The sequence below is a fragment of the Grammomys surdaster genome, unplaced genomic scaffold (assembly GCF_004785775.1).
Source record: "Grammomys surdaster isolate TR1022 unplaced genomic scaffold, NIH_TR_1.0 203, whole genome shotgun sequence".
Taxonomy (NCBI): domain Eukaryota; kingdom Metazoa; phylum Chordata; class Mammalia; order Rodentia; family Muridae; genus Grammomys; species Grammomys surdaster.
The window spans coordinates 6,454,350-6,466,203 of NW_021604648.1; the positions used below are offsets into that span (position 1 = coordinate 6,454,350).

The following is an 11,854-nucleotide window of genomic DNA, read 5'->3' on the forward strand; positions in this document are numbered from 1 at the left end:
AAAGGGTCTTAAGAATCCTATCAACACAAAAGTTGATGAATGTTTGGCCACTTACTAAGTTATGACTTTGGACAACTTACATAGTTTTAGTTTGTCTAGATATATAACAGTTAGTGTTTAATTAGCAGTGTCAATGTGAAAATTAAGTAATAACACATGCATAAATTTTTTGAAGTTAATTTTCCTTTCTCTCTGTGCTTTTCTACATCATCAATAGATATATCCATTGGTGATTAGAAAATATGGCCTTGTTGCAGTCACTCCAAGTCCATATGAGCAGTGTAAGTCCACACTCACTAAACGTATCTGCTTAGGATGCAGCTAATTTTAATTGCTTCAGTCAGTCTTATGGATCACCATTCCTCATATGTTACACATCATCTACGAGTGCACATACAAGTCTTTAGTCTTAATCCTTGCTGCAATGCCAATGCCCGTGTCAGCATGGAGGACACTTAATTGGTGTCAAATGATACAGGAGAAAGGAAAACAAGTATATTATCCTTGCTATATTGTAGTTGTCTCTTGTAGAGAATATTCAGCCTGAAATGCCACCTGGGTTGCTTTGTAACTCTTACTAAATACAGGGACATTTATGGACTATATTAAGTCAGAATGAGAGCTCCCCCTGAAGGAAAGAATGCAAGGGTCTCTGGAAACCTTGTAAAATGGAGGAAGGAAATGAATGAAGAAGTACTGAGGATTCCTAAAAAAGATTCATTCTGAAACATCTCGCTTGCACTTGAGTAGCAGCTGAAGATTATTTATCTGGGGTTAAACTGTTGATGCTACCTCACATGTATGATTATTCACAGTTTATTTCTCCTACTGTCATTATGCCAAAGGTGACAGCTAATTAAGAAGATGAGTTACATTAAAAAAATTTTAGGTGAATAAATAACTAGAGGAAATTCCAGATAAATGAGCATGCAATTGCTTTCACCAAGACACAAGATAATAGCATAAGGAACAGTAATTAGAATCAATATAGGGTTTGTGAAGAGTGTCAGGGAAACCCACCTAATTAGGGCAATTAATGGTATTGTCTAACATGAGTCTCAATAGTTTGATTAATTAATTTATCATAATGTATACAATAATGAATAAATCCCCAAACTTCAAAAATGCCGGGTTAGGGACAAGAATTAAGTACATTTCCCACAATCAGCTTGAAAGCCACCTACATTGAAGAAATTGATATTAATTGCTAATGGATACAAAAATCTCAAACAAAGCAAACTCTCTAACCTGAAAATAGAAGCTTGAAGTTGCTATCGAGCAAAGAACATCTTAATCCACAGGCATCAGTATGACCTGATCCCTATGCTACCAGCTCCAGGTAAAGCTTAGGGAATATAGGAGAATGTGTAACATTCAACAGTCTTCTGTGAAATAAATTCCTAGGTTTAATTTTTTCATAGTTAATTTGGTTGAATAAGTACTTTAATTTATTGTAGTCTCTATTTCATGAACTGTAAAATTTTCATCAATCACTACTTTGCACATTTGTTATGATGATATGGAGAAATACTCATAAGTTCTGCCTTTGTTTTAACAGCTTTTGAAGCTCAAACACCACTGCCTCTCTTCTATTAAAAGGCATAAAGCATACTCACCAGATCCAGGAAGACTTACACTGCTATCTACTCTAACTGTAGTCTTTTCTTTTTTGAGCTTTTATATTTGTGTTTATTCTTCATTTAACTTTTAAAACACTACTATAGTTGAATATTAAAACAAAAACAATAGCCAAGTAGTGAGCATGTTATGATTACAGTCCTTCCCACATTCACTACTGCATACAGAATGTCAAAGAATGACTGGCCCATTAAGAGGTCTGACACTGAACGCCACCTCTGGGGTGATGTTCATCATCCTCATACGCTTCTCCATTGTAATGACACCGTCTTTCCTGATTTGGATCAAAGTCCACCAGTCCTACCTGATCCATTTCATTAGCCTCTTCTACTTGCTTCCTTTCAGGAAGGAGTTTTTCCAGCAAAGAGAGTTTATCAGGAGAGAGAAAGCCATTTTCAGGAAAGTTTACCTTAAACTCAGTGATTTGACGTCCCTTTTCATATGGACGACGATATATTGGCATGCCTTCATTTAGCACACATTTTATATCCCCATGCTTGACAATCTGACCTGAATGAGAGGTGATGACTATGGTTCAGTTGTCAAGTGTAGATACTGGCTTTTCGAAGCCACATAATGCTTCAACCAGCTGTATGTCCATATACATGAAAAGGTCTTCTCCTCGCCTTGTAAAAACAGCATGGTCCTTCTGATCTAACACAATGATATCTCCTGGCTCCAGTCCTGGTTCTTGGTCTCCTTCACCAGGGAATGTTATCTTCTGACCATCTTTCATGCCTTTATCAACATGAACTTCTAAAATTTTCTTCTCTCGAACTATCTTTCTTCCATTGCAGCTTTTACATCTGTCTTTAGGACTGATGCGTTCTCCATGACCCTGGCACTCCATGCACACTGACTGAATTTGCTGCACCATTCCTGGCCCAATCTGATGAATCCTTATCTGCATGCCAGTCCCCTGGCAGTTGGGACAGCACTCTACTGCTCCTTTCTTACCACCTTGGTCTTCATATTTGTCACAAATCACATTCTTTTGCAGAGCCAGTTTTCTTGTTGCACCATTATATAAGTCTTCTAAGGTCACTGAGAGCTGATGAACAACATTCTTACCTCTCCTTTCTCCTTGCATCTTCCTCCTCCTCCAAAGAACATATCAAAGATATCCATGGGCGAGCCAAAACCACCACATGCTCTGCCCTCTTTAATCGCCTGTTCGCCTCCTTTATCATATAATTCTCTCTCTTTTTTTTTTGAATCAGCAAGAACTTCATAAGCTTGAAAAATCTGTTTAAACTTTTCTCCTTCATTTGGATTCTTATCAGGGTGGTACTTCAAGGCCAATGTTCTTTATGCCTTTTTCAATTCTTCCTGGGTGGCATTGGGCTTTACCCCCAAAACATCATAGTAAGTGGTTTCTTTCACCATTTTTTACAGCCGGTGAGCGGGCCAGCACCGGAAAGCGAAAAAGAGGAGCGTAGCACAGCGCAGCTCGGCCAGACACTGTTCCTCCACCACCCACCGAGCATTCTGGAAAGTTCCCCTAACTGTAGTCTTTTAGTTCAAGTCTATTTACTATTAAAATTTAAACAAACTGAGCCAAACTAGGTCACATTAATGGAGCTTATTAGGCATGAAGAAATAGTGTCTACCACCGAACCTATAGTTAAATTTTTATTCATTTTACCTCTTTAAGAATGCTAAGGTATGTGTGTAGTTTCATAAGCCACAAGCAATTCACTCCTTAGCATTCATTCATCAGTGTGGCTCAGTCTCAAACCTTCCCTGGATGCAGACATGCCAGCTTTATCTGTCAACCTTTCTCTTATGCCCAGAGATGAATTAATTTCAAGTGATCTGCAGCTTTACTTCTGTGAGACTAATAGAGTGCCTACAGGATTGTTTTAATGGATTGGGTTGGAATAGCTTTGTCTGTTCAGTAAATCCAGCAAAAATTTCTCAGGTGTTTTACAGTCAGGAATGATGCTGAGCTTAAAGTGTGTGTGTGTTCCCTCTCCCATTCTGTTTTCCACAATGTTCAATGTCAAAATATATGCTTTTATTACGTATGACGAATCAACAATTATTACATTATGTTATACAGATTTCTTTGTGAAAACATCTTAGACATTTCATCTTTCAGATGGTACTGGTTACAGTGAGATACAAGATATTGAGGGCAGGTGTAGATGGTGGTTGTGGCAGTGATGAGAATAATGGGTAGGTGACCATAGAAATGACTGATGAAGGCTTCTAGCATGGCAAATTTTGACCTGTATGTATCTTAGGGGATGTGTAGTGGGAAAGAGCTGTTATTCATATCTCATGAGCAGTGAATATGATAGATCATGCCTCTACAAATTCTGTGATAGCAAAGGCTGAGGCCATGGTGGTGGCAATAGGTGTGGTGGTCATGATGGCAAGAGTAGGAGCAAAGGGTCACCGTGAAAGTGATAGCAGTAGTTGTGGTGAAAATAGAAGACAGTACTCATGAATAGTAACTCATGAATAACTCATGAATAGTAATACTCGTGATGATTTTGACAATGGTGAAAGTGATTATAGTGGTAGTAATCTTGGTATTAATGATTATAGCAATGGCAGTAGCATTTAGGAAGAATGTGAATGTGACAGTGGCTCTTTATTTTCCATAAAGATTTGAGTATAGATATAATACTCTGGGAAGAATTGATCTATGGGAGAAACACCTTGATGATGGTATTAAAACTGAATAAATGGAGTAAAACACTGACTTTCAAGCAGCACTAATCTAATGGATAAAAATAAGGACTTGGAGTCAGGAAGCTGTGCTTCAGAATATAACCTTGTTCTTCCTTACCATATAACTCTGTATACCAATCATAGGTGCCAAGTCACTTCATCTTTAGTGGACTATCATATTTTTCTGAATTTTCATTTTAAATATTGCAATTATAATTAATTTTAGGAAACTAAACATGTATAAGATACACATTTTTATAAGAAAACATTAAGGTCTCCTCTTCTAGGGTACATGGCTTTGTTAAATAGAAGCTTTATGTTTAGTTTTGGTTCCATGTTGACTTTGCTTTAATCTAATGAAAATGTTTGTCCATGAATACCAAACAGATGAACATTCAATTCTAATGACTCTGGCCAGTTCATGCATCGCATATAATAAAAGAGGGAGTTTAGTTATCCTTGAGTTGTCCTTCAACAATGAAGCTTAGATGAAAGATGCAGATGAGGATGACAAGGAGGCAGTAGACTAAAAATAAGCTAAAATTGAGTGAAATCATTATTGTAGTTTGTATAATGACCTAGAAAATTATGTTTCAGTTCTCAGAACTCATAAATGCTAAGTTACAGGAAAAAAGAAGGTAGCAGAAGTGAGCAAGGATTTCTCAAAGTAGGATTCAATTGAAGAGCTCAGCATGGATAGATTAACCTAGTTTGTCTTGATTCAGTCTAAATTGACCAAGTGAGAAGAAGCCATGTAAATAGTAAAGGAGGAGATGGGTTTCTATGGCAAATAGTATAACTATGCCAACAAGTACCAGAAGCACTAAGAGGCAAGGTATAGTTCCTTTTTTTTTTTTTAGAAAAAAAAGTCAAAGAATAATATCCTGTATATGGTTTTGATGTCAAAGTTATGTTAATATTTATGATAGCTGACATCTAGAATAAAAAATTAATATCTGTTGCTTTAAAAATACAAATCTTTGATATTTATTATAAAAGCCATAGATACCTAAAACTGTCTATGAAATTTTTTACTGTTTCCCAAAGACACTGTAGAAATAGTTTGTCTAGTGCAGACTTTTAATATTCTCTTCATTGTTTCACCATTAATCTAATTTCAGCAGTCTCTCCCTAAAGAACAAACCGAGAAAACCAGCAATGTCTTTTGTGCCCATACATATTACTGACAAATAGACTTTAGTTTTACTTTAAGCTCAAAGGAAGGCAGATTTTATGTCCAGGATATAAGCACTGTTATAATGATAGGGCTAGAAAGCAGGGAGGCCACAGAGACTGGAGAACAGAAACCTTTTAAAAAAAATACAGAAATGGCCTCAGTGGGAGAGGATGTGCCTAGCACTGCAGACTTGATGTGCCAGGGTGGGGGAATAGCCAGGGGAGTCTCCACTCTCTCAAAGGATATTTGGATGGGCGCAAGGACTGTGAAAGGGGGGGGTCAATGGTCTGGATGTAAAGTAAATAAGAAAGAAGAAAGAAAAAAAGAAAGAAAGAAAGAAAGAAAGGAAGGAAGGAAGGAAGGAAGGAAGGAAGGAAGGAAGGAAGGAAGAAGATCTGGGATTTCCACCCACCAGACATTGGAAAACATGTAAATCAGAACTGTGGATGATATGTCAGAGAGAAGAGGGGCCTCAAATAGCTCATGTAACACTTCACAGTCAGTGTATTGTGCTTAGCCTTCAGTCTGCTGCTTGTCTTAGTGAGTTCAAGCTGCCTATTGTAACAAAATGCTGCTGCAGTTACTTGTTTGCACCGCATTCAGTTCTAAAGCTGATACCTGAGACTAATTATGGCACTTCTTTAGTTCACTGAAGCCTACTAATGCCTATTCTTTTTGGCAAGAAGACATGTTGTTTCTTTTCTCTTCTTTTCTTTTCTTTCATATTCTTCTTCATTTCTTTGTTTATGTGAGTATGTGTGCCTGTGTGTGTGTGTGCGTGCACATGTGTGTGTATGTGTGTGGTGTGTGTGTGTGTGTACATACAAAATGTCATGATATTTGTATAGAAACTAGATGATAATTCTTGAAAGTCAGTACTATCCTTCCACCATGTAGATTCTGGGGACAGAACTCAGGTTGTCAGGCTTGGTGACACACACCATCACTTGCTTTCTCAGTGGCCCTGGAGGCTGCTTTTAAGAATGCACTGTTGACATTTCAGGCACAACTATTTTACTCCTCCTATTTAGAATTGGCCAAAAATCAGCAAGAGGTTTTAAATGAATGGATCCCATCCCCACAAGGCTGTAAGCATCTGTAGGCTTCCTTCATCTTTAGCATAGCATCATTTCTGACATATACTTGTTGAAATAACTCTTAAGTTCATATTATAAACGACATGAGAATTTCTCTCTACTTAATGATAGTCATGTCACCACTGTGAATTAGGACCCTCTTTGTCTTCTTTCATACTGAGAACATCCTAGAAATAAATATTTCTGGCCAATAGAAACAACTTGGGTAATCTGCAAGCTTGCTTTGTTGAATATGTTTGGAGAATGAGGAGATGAAGCACAGGGAATCCCACACTGATTGAGCCAAGGCGAAAGAGAAATCAAAAGGCCCCAAGAAAGCATGAGCCTCGGCACACACCAAGCATTATTGATTCTATTCCTTTTTTTTTTTTTCAAAATTCAAGAGAGCTGACTTCCTGGTGACTCTCACAGAAGGCAGCCATCACATTACGAGAATATTTGAACTGAAATCCTTCATTTTCATAAAAAAATTCAGCATAATAGGAACTGATCAGAGAATCAAATCACTGGAATGTGAAAATCACAGAATTAGCATTTAGTCGACTGCCTCAGCTTGTGCCCATCATGGAAAGTGCTTGTTTTAATCATAGCAAACCTCTGCTTAATGATTGTCTAGTTACTTACAAGCTTAAGTGCCCCTTCTTCTCTCAGACAAAATTAATGGGTCAGCCAAAGAATTGGATTAGTGAAACAAAGGTCCTTTATGGATTTTGAAGGAAAAATAATATTAAATCAAATAAATAATAACCTCATCCATATTTTCAAGTTGTCACTCTATGAAACATACTTCAGTGTGAAACCCTCTTATAAGTAGTCAGTGGAATGATCACATCCTTTTTACTTTCTGTTCTCCAAATGAAAGTTGTGACTTCATAAAATACCATTTCTATGTAAAGGCCTGGCCAGTTTGCTCGTATGTACCCCCAATTTCAGGCTGGCCACATGTAGTATGACTGAGGCTAACTACCTCTGTAGGTGCTCCGGAAAGTAAATTAAGGCCATAGTTTGTGCATTTACCTGAACAGTTTTGTTTTAGCTGCTTGGTTATCTACATGAAGATATTTGACCTCATATTAGAAACAAGACAATTGCATTGAGTATTGAGTATGTATAGATATGTTTCAGTTCCATACTGTTTGTTTAAGGCTAAATGGTTTGGAAGATTCACATGAATGCACTTGGCCTTATTGGAATTTACTTCTTCACTCTGAAATTGAAAAGCAAATGTTTGGGGTTAATATTGTCAACCTGACAAGATGTAAAATCATCTAAGGGACAAGTTTCTAGACATGTCTCTGAAGGAGTCTTCATTTTAATTAAACAAGGTAGTAAAGAACAACTCTAAATATTGATGGCACAGTCCTATCACCTGGGATTCTGGGCTGAAAACAAATAGGAAAGTGAACTCAGCACCAGCGCTCATCTCCCCCTGCTTCTTAATGGAAGATGTGATATAACCACACCACAGCAGCCTCTTGCTCCGGTTGCCATGCCTTCTTTTCTGTGATGGATGCACTTTGGAGATGGGATCCAAAGTAAATCATTCTTTTCTCTTTTGCTTTCCTCAGATACTTTTCCACAGCAATGAGAAAAATAATTAGAAGAGGAGGCAGAGGAGGAACCTTTCAGAAACATCAGCTTTGTTTGACTTTAGTGTGAAAGCTATAGGATTACATTGTATCAGCTCTCACATGAAAGCTATAGGATTACATTGTATCAGCTCTCACATCAGAACATGGCTGATCTCTGTGGTCTGCTGTTGAAGCTGCAGACATCCCAACTCCTACTTTCTCAAAAAACTTCATACAGTTTATCTCACATCACATTATTCTGCACCACATTTCATTGAAACTTTATCTACCATTGCTTTAATTTTCTCTTCTTTTTTTTTTTTTTTTCCTAAATTTTCCTGGTCGCCAGTTACAAATATTCACTGTTGACTTTTAAGTCATTTTTTTCTTGCATGAAAAGATATGCAAATCTTAGTGTGTCTTAGTGTGTACAATCTTTCATACATCACATACACTCATCCCATAGTATTTGTGAGGTTTTTTATTTCTGGACCCCCTCTGGATATCATTGTCTGTGGATGCTCAGGTTCCTCGTAGAAAATGACATAATATGGATATATTATGACTCCATATATAACCCAGGCACCTTTCTGCTGTACTACAGATCATTTCTAGGTTATTTATAGAACTAAATGCAGTATGAATAATGTACTAATACATATTTTACTGTATATTTTATGATTAAGATATACAGTCCATGAATACTCAGCAACAGATGTAGATTTTTTTCAGGTATATTCAATTCATGAAGACAAATTTGAGATATGGAGAACAAACTATACTTATAAATTTGCTTATCCAACAAAATTTATCTAAAACCCTAAATGGATCCATCAACCTTTAGAAAAATAATAATGTGTGTACAGAGACTAATGAGAATTTGAGTCCTATGACATGAAAGCACCCTGCCAAGAGCAAGCAACGCTACATAGCCCTCTCTACTTTTCCTGCTTCCACCTCCCCACTGTGAACAAATATGTCTCTCACATGACAGTAAATACAACATTTTGCGTATATTAAACTTTATGTTACTAATTTCAGTGTTTAAAACATGTCTTTAGTCTAGTGTTCCTGAGGGCAACAGGGTAATAGGGGAATATATATGCTCCATGAGTTATGTTCAGGCATGAGTTATTGTATAGACGACATAGGTGAACATTAATGAATCAAATGCATCAAACAACATGTCATTAGTAAGAAATGCACTAGAAAAATGGGCGTATGTCAAAAATAATAACCAGAGCCTCATTGGACTTGGACCTTAAAATTTCCTTTGGAAGATAGATACTAATTTGTACTGTGTTGCTCTGGCACTATTTTGGCGGCTATGTATTCAAATGCTAAATAATATATCCTAAGATCTGGATGCCCCAAGATGAGCAAAATCCCTTGTACACCAACTTTTGTTGTGAAAACCTGGCCCCCAAGTTATCTCTGATTAGTTAATAAAGTTGCCTGCAGCACTAGCTGGCCAGAAGACTAGGGAGCAGAGCAAAGGTTTCACAAAATTGGAGCCTGAAGCAGGGGCCATGGGAAGATTGGAGAGAAAGAAGGAAAAGGTTACCATGAGATCATGGGGTAGATGGATCTTACTCACATGGCCATGAGGACTGGCTTGATGGAGTAGCAGCACCCCAGGCACAATGGGGCAAGTGATGTCTCAGGAATAACCACAGGGAAGTAGACAAAATAGCAAAGAAGGTTGATATCTGCCCAGCATTTACAATTATTATAAATGTTAAAGTTTCTGTGTCTTTTATCTGGAAACCACATGGTCTGTAGTGGAGTAGGGGCTTGTAGTTGATAACTAAACAAGGGGAGGTAACAAACCCCAGAATAATAATTACTACAACCCAAGATGGGAGCAAACTTACATGCAACCCAAGCTGGGAGAAAAGGTGCACTCTCCCTTTAAGACAGAAGCTCCAATGGTTTTGGGGAAGTAGATAGAAACGTTTCCTTGGAAATGTTGAGTTTCTTTCCCCAAGCCTTCTTCAGTTCTAGATCGGATCAGAACACATACTAGTTTGGCATGCATGGTTACAAATGGGTCAGAGTGTGAGCTAAGGTACAGCTGCACCACTGGGCAGAGTGTGCACCAGGCCTTGTTGCATATCCATGCAGATCTGGGAGATGAATATGAAACCACCATGCCTCCTGAGGCCGAGAGCTATTGAGAGGTAACAGGAGGTAAAACAACATGCTGCTCTGAGCAGCCAGCCAGTCTCCTTAAAACGTGGTGTTCCCATGGGAAAATTGATGATAGCCCAGCCTAGCACAAAATACAAAACCTAAACGTCTAAACAGGTACAGTGTCCTTAAAAATATGCTTCAGCCAGTTGTGATGGCACAGGCCAATAGGATTTGCTAAAGGAAACAAAAACAGAGATAGGCAGGTTCCTTGTGGGTTCGAGGCCAGCCTGATTTCCAGAGCTAATTCAATACAGTTTGGGTTACACAGACAAACTCTGTGTAATAAATGTAAGATCCATGTAGAGGTGGATATTTTGACTCCATACAGTCTTGTTTTTGATTTATAGACGTAAAATTGTTATATATTCAATGGTAATGATGATATTATGCATCTTTGAAAGAGGTCAAAATGGAGCAGACCTGGGCTGAAACAAACGGGGTGCTGCCAGATTTGATCATTCTATACTTAACATGACTTCAAACTTTGGGAGAAAACACTGTCTTTTGTTGGGAGAGAAGCTTTTTGTTTGGTCATCAAGGACTGAACAGGTAATGTATATATAATGCTAAACCCTCTATTAAGACAACTGTGAAATTGACTGTGATATGCACATGTCTCTATTCAGAACTTCAAGTATACATACCCATTAGATCATGTTGGCTACAGTCCTCAAGATTCATCATGTCATCCTTTAATATGACATAGATGAAAAATTATACTGCAGTTTTGCTTTCAATCCAAACTAGCTTAAGAAAGCAAGATGTCTTTCACTTGCTCAAAGAAAGAACAAAAATTCATTAACAGAGCTGTGCACCTGCTGCATTCCAAACATTATGAGGACAGAACAAAAAATTACTGGTAAGAACTTATATATTCACAGAAAATGACAACCAAGGAAGCAGCAGCCCTAACAGAATACACCATTGGGGATGCTGGGATGTCTAATTCTGCCTTTGACTGCTATGATGCTATTTCCTCTCAGGAGACTTCCTTCCAACACAGCTTCTGCGAAGGCTGTTGACCACAGGTTGACCTCTGTTCTTCCAGCGTTGCAGACTGATCTGGTGAGGACTTCCCTTAAGCTCTTCACTTTCCCATCCCACAGAGACTGGACAACAAATGATACAGCTAATTCTCCTGGAACTTGGCCAGTATTCCAGTTTCCTTAGGATGAACAAAGGATGATATCACTCCTGTACTACAGGAAACAATTTCAATAAGGTTATCACCTGATTCCTTTAAGATGAGATAGATCTCTTCTTTTTAGTATCTTATACCTCGGCTGGAATTGATACACCAGCTCACTGAGGTCACAGGTGTTTGCATTGGAACTGAAAATATCCACTGGTTTTCCAGTTTGCAAACAGCATATTGACAGCGCCTTGGATTTGTAAGGCCATGAGCCACTTCCATAATAAACCATTTTATACGTGTTTTTCCACACAAGTATATAAGTGTTTATAACAATATCAATCTATATTTGAATGATAATGATAGG

At 37.9% G+C, this 11,854-nt stretch overlaps 1 pseudogene; it reads right to left on the bottom strand.

The window, feature by feature from the left end:
• Positions 1-1,669: 1,669 nt before the first annotated feature.
• Positions 1,670-3,024, bottom strand: LOC114623990 (annotated as a pseudogene).
• Between the last annotated feature and the right edge of the window lie 8,830 nt (positions 3,025-11,854).